The following is a 15,979-nucleotide window of genomic DNA, read 5'->3' as shown; positions in this document are numbered from 1 at the left end:
AAAGTTCTTGGAAAACAGCAGAAGCTTTCAAAGGATCGTAGCTTCAATTCAGTTGCAGTTAGGAACTTTTAAAAAAGAATACATTTGAAAGAGAATTAAATGGATCAAACTATTGCTTAGTTATATCATAATTGTTAGGTTTATTATTATAATTGTTTTCCCAATTACTGTATTTTGCACCGTTACCAAGAAAATTCTTTTTAAATCAAAGAATACAAAAATTGCAAGGGATCTTGAACATCTAGTCAAACCTGCTCAGTAAAGAAATCTACTACAACAGCATAGTAAGCAAAATGTGTATCCTCTAGGAAATATTTGCAGTGAAGGAGATTCCACCACTTTCTGAAGTACTGAACTGCGCTTATTGTTTTTTCTAATATGAAATCAAAACTCTGTTTTCTTGTATTTTATCTAACACTTCCTGATTGATTGATTGATTGATTGATTGATTGGCTGTTTCAACCTGCCAACTCTGGCATACAATTGTCCAATATCCAACTAGGATTTAAAGCAATACAAATCAAATTTAAATACAAAAGCTAATATTTGAATAGCATAAAATCAATAGCAATAGCAGTTAGACTTATATACCGCTTCATAGGGCTTTCAGCCCTCTCTAAGCGGTTTACAGAGTCAGCATATCGCCCCCAACAACAATCCGGGTCCTCATTTTACCCACCTCAGAAGGATGGAAGGCTGAGTCAACCCTGAGCCGGTGAGATTTGAACAGCCGAACTGCAGAACTGCAGTCAGCTGAAGTAGCCTGCAGTGCTGCATTTAACCACTGCGCCACCTCGGCCTATGCGCCTATGTCAAACAACATATTCAACAGAATTCACTAATTTTCTGAAGATTAGAAGGAGGAGGCTATTCAAATATTGTGAGAAATACTATTTCATATCAGGTGAGCAGCAGCTGAGTAACCAGACTTCCATGGTCCCTGAAGATGGCAGGGACTGACTGAGGTGGAGCCTGTCCTACTAGAACTTTTTTAAATGGTAGATGTTACTGAGATACTGCAGATACCCAAACACTGAACTATAGGATTTTAAAGGTGACAATTGGCATATTGAACTGCACTGAAAAACTAATATAGCTCTTGGAACAAAGTTTTTACATGAATGTACTTAAGCTGTTGCATTCTGGATGCTCTTATTTGTTTTTTGAAAAAGATTTATCGTATTTTTCAGACTATAAGACGCACCTAAATTTACAGGAGGAAACCAAGAAGAAAATAGTTTTGGGCCTCCGTGTGTCGCGTTTTCGCCATCGCCGGTCCCCAGAAGCCCTCTGCAGTGCTCCGCACATCCCATTTGGGGGTTCTCAAGACCTCTGCACATCGTGTTTTTGCCCTCCCAGGCCCCCAGAAGCACTCTGCAGTGCTTCACCTGGTCCGTTTTCTCCAAAAACAAGAGTATTTTTTGCCAAAAATGGGCCTGTTTTTGTGCTCCCAAGCCCTCAGTGTGTCGTGTTTTCACCTTCCCAGGCTCCCAGAAGCACTCAGCAATGTTTCCACATGGCCCGTTTTTGGCTTGCAGAGTGCTTCTGGGGGCTGGAGAGGGCAGAAATGTGACATGCAGAGAGCTTGGGAGCCCCAAAATGGGCCCATTTTTGGCGAAAATTGGATGTGCAAAGCACTGCAGAGTGCTTCTGGGGGCCTGAGAGAGTGAAAACGCGACGTGGAGGGTTTGGGAGGCCAAAAATGATTGTATTTAGTCTATAAGACTCACCTATATTTTCACCCACTTTTGGGGGCTGGGGGAAGGTGCATCTTATTTGATTTGATTTTTGATTTTTACTTTATTTGTATGCCGCCCTTTTCCCTGAAAGGGACTCAGGGCGGCTCACAATTCAAGGGAGGGGAAAACAACAAAATTACAAAATATAAAGACATACACAGTTAAGAAACACAACAATCATACCATTCGGAGTGGGGCTGCAAGTCTTTAGTCCCAGGCCTGTCGGAACAGCCAGGTTTTAAGGGCTATGCGGAAGGCCTGGAGGGTGGTGAGGGTACGAATCTCCACAGGGAGTTCGTTCCACAGAGTCGGAGCAGCCACAGAGAAGGCCCTCCTCCGGGTAGTCGCCAATCGACATTGGGCGGCTGATGGAATTCGGAGGAGGCCTAGTCTGTGGGATCTTATTGGTCTAGTGGAGGTAATTGGCAGTAGGCAGTCTCTCAAGTACCCAGATCCAATACCATGAAGGGCTTTGTAGGTGACAACTAGCACCTTGAAGCGGATCCGGAGACCAACAGGCAGCCACTGCAGCTCGCAGAGGATAGGTGTAACGTGGGTGAATCGAGGCGCACCCACGATCGCTCGCGCGGCTGCATTCTGGACAAGCTGAAGTCGCCGAATACTCTTCAAGGGCAGCCCCATGTAGAGCACATTGCAGTACTCCAGCTTAGAGGTCACAAGGGCACGACTGACTGTTGTGAGAGCCTCCTGGTTCAGGTAGGGACGCAACTGGTGCACCAGGCGAACCTGGGCAAATGCCCCCCTGGTCACAGCTGACAAATGGTGTTCAAGAGTCAGCTGTGGGTCCAGGAGGACTCCCAAGTTGCGAACCCTATCTGAGGGGCGTACTATTTGACCCCCCAGCCTGAGAGATGGAACACTTGGCCAATTAGTAGGAGGGAAGCACAACAGCCACTCGGTCTTATCTGGATTGAGTACAAGCTTATTAACCCCCATCCAGTCCCTAACAGCCTCGAGGCCCTGGCTCATCACGTCCATCGCTTCATTGAGTTGGCACGGGGCGGACAGATACAGCTGTGTATCGTCCGCATATTGGTGGTATTTTATCCCGTGCCGTTGAATGATCTCACCCAGCGGTTTCATGTAGATATTAAAAAGGAGGGGGGACAGGACCGAACCCTGTGGCACCCCATACAATAGGGGCCTAGGGGTCGATCTCTGCCCTCCAACTAACACCGACTGCGACCTGTCCGAGAGGTAAGAGAAGAACCACCGTAAGACAGTGCCTCCCACCCCCACCTCCCGCAGTCGTCGCAGAAGGATACCATGGTCGATGGTATCGAAAGCCGCAGAGAGATCAAGGAGTACCAGGATGGAGGCATGACCTCCATCCCTGGCTCTCCAAAGATCATCGAACAATGCGACCAAAGCGGTTTCCGTGCTATAGCCAGGCCTGAACCGGAAGGGATCCAGATAACTAGTTTCCTCCAAGGACCGCTGGAGCTGAAAGGCCACCACCTTCTCGACAACCTTCCCCACAAAGGGGAGGTTGGAGACTGGACGATAGTTGTTTAGGACGGCTGGATCCAAAGATGGTTTCTTCAGGAGGGGTCTCACCACCGCCGCCTTTAATGCGGGGGGAAATACCCCCTCTCGAAGGGAGGCGGCAACAACCGCCTGGATCCAGCCCCGTGTCACCTCCCTGCTGTTAACAACCAGCCAGGAGGGGCACGGGTCCAGTACACATGTGGAGGCACTTACAGCTCTCATGGCCTTGTCCACGTCCTCAGGGGTAACAGCTTGAAACTCAATCCAGTGATGTCCTACTAGATTATCCCTTGGTGCCTCAGCTGGTTCTGCGGGATTGGAGTCCAGGTCCGTCCGAAACCGAGCAACTTTGTCCACGAGGAATTGGACGTAGTCCTCAGCTCTGCTCTGCAAAGGATCGCTCGTATCCCTCCTATTTAGGAGGGAACGGGTTATCCTGAACAAGGCGGCTGGGCGCGACTCAGCGGAAGCAATCAGAGAGGCAATGTATGATTTTTTTGATGTCCTAATTGCCCGGATGTAAACTCTGATGCTGGATGTTAAAAGTGCTCGGTCCGACTCGGATTTTCTGGATCTCCATCGGTGCTCTAGGCGTCTCCTTCGGTGCTTCATCTCCCGGAGTTCCTCAGTAAACCAAGGAGCCCTCCTGGATCCACTGCCTCGGAGCGGCCGTAAAGGCGCAATCCGGTTAAGAGCTTCTGTCGCTGCTGAATTCCAAGCAGCAGCCAGAGTTTCCGCCGGACTGCGGGTGAGAGTATCAGGAATGACCCCAAGCTCCGTCTGAAAACCCGACGGGTCCATAAGTCGCCTGGGGTGGAACCACCTGGTCGGTTCCTCCTCCCTACAGTGGGGGTTTGGTCTCCAAAAGTCAAGCCTCAGTAGGTAGTGGTCTGACCATGACAGGGGTAAGATCTCACTACCCCTCAGACCAAGATCACAAGTCCACTGCTCCGAGAGAAATACGAGGTCGAGCATGTGACCCGCTGAGTGAGTTGGGCCCCGAATTACTTGGGTCAAGCCCATGGCTGTCATGGAAGCCATGAACTCCTGCGCTCCATCAGAGTGTTCACTGAGCAAATTGAAATCCCCCAGAACCATAAGCCTGGGGAACTCAATTGCCAGCTCGGCTACCGACTCGAGGAGCGAGGGGAGGGCTGCTGCAACGCTGTTGGGAGGCAGGTACGTTAACAGCAAGCCCACTTGACCCTTGGGGTCCAACTTCACCAGCAGGGACTCACACCCAACAAGCTCCGGAGCAGGGATCCTACGAGGTACTAGAGACTCTCGGATAACAATGGCCACACCCCCACCCCTTTTCTGAGCTCGTGGCTGATGGAGCACCTGAAAACCCTCTGGGCACATCTCTACGAGGGGGACTCCTCCCTCCGGGCCCAGCCAGGTTTCAGTAATACATGCCAGGTCTGCCCTCTCGTCTAAAATTAAGTCCCGAACGAGAGGAGCCTTATGAACTACAGACCTGGCATTTAGCAACAACAGCCTGAGACCAGGGTCCTGATTACTCGTGCCATCTGGCCTTGGAGTGGGACTCATAGGGCCGGAAGGAGGGATCTCTGTAACGTAGCGAGCCCTCCTTCCCCGGTAATGGCCAGCCCTAAAGTCCCCGCCATATCTGCCCCTCCCTGTTAAGACCGTAATGCTCCGGCCCACTCCCGTGTCCGTAGTTCCACCAACCACCCCTATGGCTCCCGCGTTCCTCGACAGGCCCTCCGAATCAAACACACTCATTCGTTCACCCAAGCAGTCCCCACGTAGTAATTAAAAACACAGAATACAATAATAATAGGTTAATAAAAAGTGGGATCATTCACTCAATCACATGCATATCCCATACACTCACCATACCAGTTAAAAATTGCGCAACTGTGTAAAGTTCGTACAAGGCTTGTACTAAGATAAGAGAGGAGGTCTTAATGTTCTTAGCCTTCTCCTCCGCAAAGTCCAGTAAAGAGGGCAAGGTCCAAAGGTATGAAGTAATTGAAAGATTACTCTTATACTCTGAAACATATGGTACATGTTTCTCCAACTTCGGAGACATAACTCTCAGTGGCCAAAAACCAATAATAAAAATTAGAATGCAACTGTTGTCCCCAATTCAGGTCTGAGCCTGGTGCCGAAGCCAATGATGGACGCCAGACACGAGGTGCAGGTTTTCTGATTGCTTTTTATTGGAGTACTCCAAGGAAAAAGAGCTCCTGGCCAAAAGGCCAAGAACCCAGAACAAAGGATTAAGAAGCTTTATACATTTTCACTAAAGGAGAAGACGGGACAAGGTGAAATAATAAGAAATATCCTCTAATAAAGATTTTAGCAATAATTCTATAATTTGTTCTATTGGTCTATAGCTGTTCCATTTCTAAGCCTTGGCTAATTAATGCTCCAGGAGTTATCTAATAGACATTTCATTTGCTGCAGACCATCTCCATTGCTAACTTTTGGCTAAGGTGTGCAAGTTGTCTAATCCTTGTTATTTTTATCAACTTTCTAACTACCCATAATTGCAACAGGCTTTACGCATGCATACTTCCTGTTGATAAGCATTCTTTGTTCTTGCCACACACACACCCTCCCCCACTTACAGTCTTCCTGATTTACTTTCAAGTGTGTGCCATGACCTTGCTTTAGCAGCCAGCCCATCACAACAATACCACAAATAAGAAGCCAGGCACCCAATCCAATTGCAGCACATTCATCGAGCTATATAGTCTTGTAATATAGTCTTGCTATATTACAATATGGGGGGGGGGGGCGCAGCTCTTAATGAAGGTCAAGTTGGTGGGGCCTGCTGGATCTCAAGGGGAAGGGTATTCCATAGAGCTGGAATGCTATAGAAAAGACCTTCCTAGGTCTCAAAAGTGGCAACATTTAATGGAAGGGGCCTGGAACATGCTCCTTTTATCCAATCGTGAGATGAACAGATAACTATAATGTGTTTTAATAGTTCGAAGTCTTTTACATGAGCTAAGGTATGAGCAACAGCGAGTAATGCACGAGTAATTGTTACATTTGTGTTGTAACAAAAAAGGCAACAGTAAAAATATTGGGCTTTCTGTCTGGATGGTCTCTTGTGACGAGCCGATGGACAGAGAATGGGAGCAGTTAGCTTTCTCCCATAATTGGGGCATACCAGGGGTTGTGACACTAAATATATACCTACCTCCCTGGCTCAAGCTGATATAGGAGGAGGACCTGTGGCTCAATGGTTAAGACATCTGCCTAAGATGTAATACAGCACAGGTTCGAATCCCAGTAAGGGTATGGCTAGCTGACGAGAGCTAAATAGCTTGAAATAGATCTATGCTAGTCTCCCTTTATTTATTTACCAGCACAAATACAACACAAAATGTAACAAAGGCAACAGTAAAAATATTGGGTTTCTGTCTGGATGGTCCCTTGTGACGAGCCGATGGACAGAGAATGGAAGTAGTGAACTTCCTCCCATATTTGGGCATACCGGGGGTTGTAACTCTATCTCTATCTCTATCTCTATCTCTATCTATATCTATATCTATATCTATCTATATATACATAAATATATACATATACACACACACACACATACATACATACATGTCTCCATGGATGCAATTGTGCAAGCATTTTTTTTCCTCTTTAAAAGAATTTTTGGATTTCTCCTCATCAAATCTTTAAGACTGAAAGAGTTAGAGTTGAAATATATTGTCAATCGCCATACTGTTAGATTGATAGGCAATTATGGACTATTTTGATTATATCCTCCTTAGAAAGAATATGCTACTGTATGGTTAAGAAAAAGATCAAACTTCATTCCATGGAAACCCAACAAAGTTCATAGGGAGGGTTTCTTTCTACGATGGGCTTCTTGGGTCAACAGTGAATATCAGTTATCAAAAATGTAGGTAGAAAATTAAGCAGGCAGTAGGCAATTACAAAAAGGGAAGCCAACTTTCTGAATTCTGTTGTTTGCACTTAGTGACTTATAGACTAATGTTCTGAAAACCTGACCTAAATTACTATATATTTTAAATAGCTGTAAAGCTACGCTGAAAAAGTTGTTCTCAAGGTATTGTGATAAATTCAATAAAAAGAAGGGAATTCTTGATGAACTTAAGGAGAAATGAGAGTATTAAATAGTAAATGGACAAATAAAATTATCTATCAAAGAGAATATTTGCACCTCAGGGTTGAAATGAGATGTTCTCTCTTACTCTTTCTTCTTCCTCTCTTCTCTCTTTGTCTCTCCCATCCTCTTTCTTTTTGTCTCTCTTCTCTTTCTCCCCTTTCCCATTCTTCCATCACTTTCTCTCTCCTTCTCTCTCCTCTTTGTCTCTTTCTGTCTCTCTCACTCTCTTTCTCTTTGTCTCTCTTCCTCTATCCTTCTTTCCCACTCTTCTGTCACTTTCTCTCTCCTTCTCTGTCTCTTTCTGTTTCTCTTCCCTCTTTTTTCTTCCTCTCTTCCACTCTTTTATCACTTTCTCTCTACCACCCAACCTGTCCCCATACTTATCTTCGACTGATCACGTTTGCAATAATTTACCTTTTCTAAATAGGCGCAGTTCCCTTACCGGATCCCTCACTCACTCAAACACACACACACACACACACACACACACACACACACACACACACACACACACAACCATTTTTCTCCATTCCAATTCGGATCCTATAAATCAATTGCTCTGTGAAACATCTGTGAAAAAAATTCAGGTGCTCAGGTATGAAAATGTGCCGCTCAAACACTATACTTTTCAGCACACACTGAAAAAAAATTAGAGGGAACATTGGTCGTCATTGGTTAACCCCTGGTCTCTTTCCAACAGAGTCAGAGTTTCCTCCTCTCATTTAGGTGAGGAGGTGAATTCCACAACCTCTGAGCTCTTCAGGGCTGTCTCCTTCATGCGGGGCTACTGTCTCGTGGCTTTTCTTCCTAGTGCTTGGTCCCCTTTCCTGGCAGGGCAGTTAGCTTGGCATTCTGCTGCTCTTTTCTGCATTTGAAGCAGGTGGTGTAACGCATCGGTTGGACTTCGATTTTCGCTGCCTCTCTCTTCATCTCCAGATACTCTTCCACACTTTGCTGGTGTGGTATTTGTTTTGGGTTTGATTGATCTCTACTTATTCAACTAGCACGCACCAGTTCTGGCAACGGGCTGGGGCTCCTCTTGAGTAGCTCTGAGCATTTGGAGGTAAAGGTAATTCACTGTTATAAATCTATAAAAGACTCTAATGCTAACAATTTCAATTGCGAGAAGGTACTGTGAAGAAATGGAAGCTATATGAAATGAAGGCAAAACCTGGAAGAAAAGCAGGCCCATGGGCTGCATGTGGTCCACCAAAACCAAGCCGAGGTGGCGCAGTGGTTAGAGTGCAGCACTGCAGGCTACTTCAGCTGACTGCAGTTCTGCAGTTCGGCTGTTCAAATCTCACCGGCTCAAGATTGACTCAGCCTTCCATCCTTCCGAGGTGGGTAAAATGAGGACCCGGATTGTTGGGGGCAATAGGCTGACTCTAACCGCTTAGAGAGGGCTGAAAGCCCTATGAAGCAGTATATAAGTCTAACTGCTATTGCTATTGCTATTGCTAAAAAGCCTTTAAAAACTTGCCACTGCCAAACCTTGTTACCACCCTGAAAATCACACTGCCAAGTACCCTCCAGGCCTCGCTGCTGCTACCAGTTTCAGCACTGCTGTTGCTCCACTAGCTGCCAAATGATCAGTGTACCAGATATTCCTTTGTGGTCTGTGAATATTTTTAATTTATCAGTGTAAGACCTTTCCCTTCTAAAATTGTGCAGGCCAGATGTACAGGGAAAAGAAAAAAAATGAAATTCAGTTCAATTCAATTTTTTTTAAAATAACACCATATATTTCTTTCCAGTACTTTTGAGGCTTTTTCACATAAGCAAAAATGTTTCATCGGTATCATTTATCTTAACCCCTTTCTTCAGATTATTCTTCTGATTGTCTATAAATATATCAACCATGGTAGATTTGCCTTCCCCAAAGGATCAAGTAGGATAAACTTAGCCAATCCACAGGTGTGAAGATGTTTATTGTAATGGCCTTCTTGAGAAAGAGATAAGGAGACTTCCCAGGATCTTCCGCTTTCAGCAAACTTAAACAATCCACATGGGTCTCCCTCCTTATTACATTTCAAAGAAGGTGAGAATGCTGCAGGGTGCTTAGACGCCAGGGAAAAAGTTATAAAATTGCAGCCAAAAAAGCTAATAGAATCCTATCTTTATTTTCTTTTGCCAGTTTTTCTACTTCAATTAGCAAATCTTTATATTTTGTGATTTTCTAAAGTTCTTTATCTTCTTTTTTTGCTGTCTACACTACCTACACTTTTTTGTCGTTCTTAGCAACAATTGCTAAGTCTACTGTTGTGTGTAAAATGTTTGTCTGTTTGAATTGTAAACAATTCTAAAGTTTCCAGAGCACTTTAACTTCTTCATTTTCTATAACTTTGCCTATTTTGTGCTCTTACCAGTTCTTGCTTGCAGGCAAATGTTATTTCTTGCAGATCTTCCAACGTATCATTGTTGCTACTTGGTCATGCTGTTGTTTATGCAGTCTTTTTGCAAGGTGGTCTATTGTTTCTTCAGCTTCTTTGCAAAGATGGTAGTTGCTGTCTGTTACTGTCTTTTCAATTCTGGCTTTGTATATATTTGTTCTTAAAGCTTGGTCTTGTGCAGCCAGAATTAGCCCCTCTTTCTTCAATTTCCCTGCTCTTAGCCATTGCCAGGTTTTGTTATCTGCCTTGCCTGCTAGTTTTTTTTAATGTACAGCTGTGTGAAAAACTCCTGTATGCTTGCAGTTTTAAACTGTATTTACACGTTTAATCAAATTTTCACTCATAGAAACCACACAAAATTAGTAATTTGATGAAAATTTCTGTAGTTGGATTGAGATGCATAATTTTTATTCATATAACCAAAGTCTTTTTAAGGTTTTGAGTGAGTTTATGTACTAAAATAAATACAACTTGAATTTTCAAGAATGTTAAGATCAAAAGTAGCCAATCAGCAGTGAGCTTTGGCTGACCAATCAAAATGCACAGAGGCTAAATCTATGAGCCAATCAATGTTGTCATACTCTCTTGACTATAAATAGGCATAAAAAGCATCGAGAAATTTAATTTAGCTCTGGCTGCGGGCTAGGATGCTTTCACCAGTACTGAGCAGTGGCATCACATCATTGTGCTTCATGAAGAGGATTACTCCTGTACAGAAATAGCTAAGAAAGTGAAATGCCATCACATCACAGTGAGCAAAGTGGTTGAAAAATACCAAATAACTGGTTCAGTTGATGACAGGCTCTGCTGTGGAAGAACAAGAAAGTCAACAAAATGGCAAGATCGGGCTCTGCAACGCATTTTGATGGCTGACAGGAAGCTCACCACAACTCAGATTACAAGAATTTCGGGTAAAACATGTGATATAAAAGTGTGCACAAGCACAGTGCGTCACAGACAGCTTGCCAGAAGGCTCAAAAGCTGTAGGGTTTGAAGTAAACCTTTACTCACAGACACTCACCACTCTCGTTGATGTACGTGGGCCAAGCATTATGCCAAGTGGACCAATGAACAGTGGGCCAAGGTCATCTTCAGTGAAGAGAGCAATTTCTTTTTTTGAATATATTTTTATTATTTTTACAGTTAAAATAATGCAGTACTGCCAAGTGACCATACATTCACATTATATACAGCTAGTCTCAACCATTAACAATTAGCCTACTTAGTGCATTATCTATCCTTCTGTCCAATCACAATACATACAGTTTGTTCCAGTCTTGTCACCTTGTCTTATACCAATCATAAAATCTGTTCCAGACTTCAAAATATTCTGATTCCCCTTTATTTTTAAGTTCAAGAGTGAGCCTTCCTGCTTCCACACAGGCCAACACTTTTCTGATTATATCTAGCTCTGATGGTATTTTCTTTTTTCCAATATTGTGTATACGTTACGTGTGCCGCAGTTAGTACATGTATAATTAGATAAAGTGTATCTTTCTTAAACCCCTCTGGTATTATACCTAGGAGAAAAATTTCTGGTTTAAAGAAAGATTTGTTCTCCCACCATTTGTTCTAACAATGATTGAATCATTTTCCAATATTTTTTGTCTCATTGCACGTCTACCACATATGATAAAAAGTGCAGGTGTTTTTTTACACTTCCAACAATTTGGGGCCAGATTTTTAAACATTTTGGAGAGCCGTGCTTGGGGGGGGGGGGGAGATGTCATCTGTAGAACCATCTTATAAAGATTTTCTTTATACGACGTAGCCATTGTTAGTTTCCGATTAAGTATCCAAAGTTTTTCCCACTTAGCCAATTCCACATTATAACCGAAATTTTTCGCCCAGGCGACCATAGTTTCTTTGACATGTTCCTCCTCTAGCTTATATTCCAACAAAAATCTATATAAGTTTAGTTTAGTTGGGACTCTGGGCGGCTTACAGGCAAATAAAAGAAACATATAAAAATTTAAAATAAAAGATACAATTATTAAAATTCCACAGCATCCATTCCATCTAAGTGGGGCTGGATATTGATCAACAGCCCCAGGCCTGCCAGAACAGCCAGGTCTTGGTGGCTTTACGGAAGGCCGGGAGAGTGGTGAGGGTCCGGATCTCTACGGGTAGATCATTCCACAGGGCCAGCGCAGCTACAGAGAAGGCCCTCCCCCGGGGGGCCGCCAGCCGGCATTGTCCAGTTGACGGTACCCGGAGGAGGCCCAACCTGTGCGATCTTGTTGGTCGTTGGGAGGTAAGTGGCAGGAGGTGGTCTCTCAGGTAGCCAGGTTCTAAACCATGTAGGGCTTTAAAAGTAACGACTAGCACCTTGAAGCGCGTCCAGAGACTAATGGAGAGCCAGTGCAGCTCGTGGAGGATGAGTGTAACATGGGTGTATCTAGGTACACCCAATATCGCTCGCGCGGCTGCATTCTGGACCAACTGTAGTCTTCGAACACTCTTCAGGGGCAGCCCCATGTAGAGTGCGTTACAGTAATCCAGTCTTGAGGTGACGAGGGCATGAGTGACCATTCGAAGTGCCTCCCGGTCCAGGTAGGGCCGCAACTGGTGCACCAGGCGAACCTGGGCAAAAGCCCCCCTGGTCACAGCCGACAGATGGTGTTCTAACGTCAGCTGTGGGTCCAGGAGGACACCCAAATTGCGGGCCCTCTCTGAGGGGTGTATAATTTCACCCCCCAGGCTAAGAGGTGGAATGTCTGGACTATCCTTGGGAGGCAGCATCAATAGCCACTCGGTCTTGTCTGGATTGAGTGCAAGCTTGTTTGCTCCCATCCAGACCCTAACAGCCTCCAGGCACTGGCACATCACTTCCACTGCTTCGCTGAGTTGGCACGGGGCGGACAGATACAATTGAGTATATAACACTTTGATCAGCCTGTTTTCTGTCTGTATCAAAAGTTTATCTAATATTGTATAATCTTTGGCAATACCGTCCTTCCTATCCTGTGCAAACCTTGATTGTATCAGTAAGTAGGACCACCATTCTACTTGTACCCCTTGTGATGCCAATTCTAATCTAGTTTTGATATCCCCCTGTCTGTTCAATAACTCTTTATATGTAATTATATTTTCCATATTAATTAAATTTGGGTGTATGTATGCTTCCATCATAGATAGCCAAATGGGTATTTTGGTATAGTGGTCATGTTTAATTTTGTTCCATATTAATAACAAGGACTGTCTGATGTAATATTTGTGTGCAGATCCTTTTTAATACCAAAGGAAGGCATGCCATCCTACTTGGAGGTCATGACCTTCCAATTTGAGTAATCTTTTATTTCTCAACATTATCCATTCTTTTAACCATGTTAGAGTGGCCGCAGTATAATAAAGTTCCCAATCTGGTACGCCAAATCCTCCTTTTTCCTTAGTGTCTTGCATAACCTTGAGTTTTATTCTTGGTTTTCTTCCCTGCCAAATAAATTTTGAAACCAGTTGATTCAAATCCTTAAAAAACCTTTTTCTAATTTAATGGGAAAAGAAATTTTGGTAATACATTCATTTTATGACTGCAATCCTACTCATCAGGGACAATTGTAGGTTTTTCCACCTTTCTAAGTCTTTCTTACTTTTATTGATCAAATTAGTATAATTATCTTCTTTAATGGTCACACACTTTGCAGATAAATGTACACCTAGATATTTGACTTTTTTGACAATTTGGGTACCCAATTTCTTCGTTAATTCCTCTTTCGATTTTGATGTCATATTTTTAACCAGCATTTTAGTCTTTGTCATATTTATCTTTAAATCCGCTACTTTCCCATACTCTGTAAATTCCTCAATAAGTTTCATACCGACTTTATAGGATCCTCTAACACAAACACTAGATCGTCCGCAAAAGCTGTAACTTAAATTGTTCCTTTTTAATTTCTAGTCCCTTTATCTGTTCCTCTTTACGTACATTCCTGGCTAAAACTTCTAAGGTTAATATAAACAGCAGCGGGGATAGGGGACAACCTTGTCTTGTACCTTTCTGGATTGCTATACTTTTCATTAATTCACCATTAATTATTACCTTGACTTTTTGATTTGTATATATTGCTCTAATCGTGTCTATAAATTTATCCCCAAATTCCATGTGTTCCAATTGTTGATGCAAAAATTCCCAGTTCACATTATCAAATGCCTTTTGGGCATTGAGAAAAAATAGTGCAACCTGTTTTTCATTATAAACTTCATAATATTCAAGAATGTTCAGCATAATTCTCATATTGTTTTTAATTTGTCTTCTGGGGAGGAATCCATTTTGATCTGTGTGGATGAATGATGTAAGGAATTTTTTCAACCGTTCTGCTATTATTAGAGCAAAAATTTTGTAGTCTGCATTTAGCAGTGAGATTGGTCTGTAATTTTGTATAAACATCTGATCTGTGTCCACCTCAGGTAATAATATAATTTTAGCCTCCATCCATGATAATGGTGTTTTCGTCTCTTTCAACACATTATAAACTTCCAACAGCGTTGGAACAAGCATATCCTGGAATTCTTTTTTTTTTTATTAATTTTTAAAATTTTTTTAATTTAAAACAAATACAACATCTTTCTTTACATGCTATAGAAAGTGTATCAGTTGGTTACAAATAAACTTTTGTGCATCTCTTCCACAGTCAACAAACATAATTCATGTTAACTCGAGCATTTTAACTCAAATATTCATACATATCACCATCATCATATATCCATTTTCATTTGACTATAATTATTATTAAAAAATAATAATAATAGTAATCTTAAACAATACACGCCCACACCAGTGGGAAAAGAAAAAATCAAAAAAAGAAAAAAAAAACACAAAAAACAAAAAAGACAAAAAGAACAAAAGACAAGGCAGGGAAGAAAAAAAAAGAACACAGGTATATATTATAAAAAAGTATATCAGCTGGTTACAACATGTTTTGGTGCATCTCTTCCATTAATTCATATTAATTCAAATATCTTAACTCAAATGTTTACCATATTGACATCATTATACCTCCACTTTTAGTTGACTACAGTTATTTAAACATCCTTCATCCTTAACTATGCCAAAGATTTAATCCATAACCACATGCTGACATTTCATTTACTTGTTTGTAAAATCCTCTATTAACATCAAACCCTCATATCCTGTATTAGCTGAACATCCATAATATTTAATACCAAAAATTCCATCTTCCATGCAATGTAGTTTATTATCATTCTCCCTTCTTTAAGTAATTGTATCGTATATCGTAACATTTTCCCCATATTAGTTAACATTTAACTGTATATATTTTATTTTATTTTTTAATAGTGACAATTATTGTGATTAATAACCTTTGTATATGGTCCAAAAATATTTCCAACTTTCCCTTCTCATATCCAATTATTATTTATCATATCAACTCCACATTATATACATTACTATCAATATCAATTATTATTCAGCTATATCTATTACAAATAAAAGTAATTAGATTTAGCTAATTTTAAATTGTATTCTTCCATCTATCAGCCTATGTCTCTCCAATAACAAAACCTTCTTAGTCCTATTGCCATTCGTGGAACAGATTTACCAAATGTTTTTATAAGCAAGTCCAAACAGGGATATCTTCTCACCTTTTTGCTCAGGATGTCTCTGATGAAATAATAATGTCATCCCAGGCTTGTTAAACTTTTCAGTTTGTCTTTAATTCTCAAGGGTGGAATTAAAAATTCTGCAAATGATGTTTCATAAAGTGTAGATTCTTTAATACTTCTCATTCCTCCTGCGCTCTGTCTTTTAAAATGAATCTTCTGTATAGCTGCCCCCCTTTCCAGCATTGTATCTCTTTCTCTTTCTCCCTCCGAGATAAACCAGACGCCCTGCGTGTCAGCAAGTTGAGAGACTTCATTTCTCACATTCTTCATTTGTATTTCAGGAACATTCAAACATTCAACGTTCTCACTTTTTTCTTCATATTTTAATGCCAAATAATCCAATTTTTTTTCCAAATCTTTCATATGAATCAAACAACTTTTGAAATGCAGAGAAAAATATTTGAAACGAACCTTTTGAAGTATGTATCGACGCCATGTTGTGACGCAGTTAGAGGCTCTAAAATATTTGCAAGTAAAAACACGCTGGGAGCTGTGCGATCTTATCTGATCTTAGACCAACACAGCCAAGCAATAAAAGTGTCAGATCGTAAAAAGCCAATTTGTAGTAGATTAGTTTACAACCCACTTAGGAAGAGTCA

Source organism: Thamnophis sirtalis, unplaced genomic scaffold (genome assembly GCF_051295495.1).
Source record: "Thamnophis sirtalis isolate CommonGarterSnake01/CBP01778 unplaced genomic scaffold, rThaSir2_p1.2 scaffold_12, whole genome shotgun sequence".
Taxonomy (NCBI): Eukaryota; Metazoa; Chordata; class Lepidosauria; order Squamata; family Natricidae; genus Thamnophis; species Thamnophis sirtalis.
The sequence above is the reverse complement of the archived record's forward strand: the minus strand, read 5'-3'. Positions refer to the sequence as shown.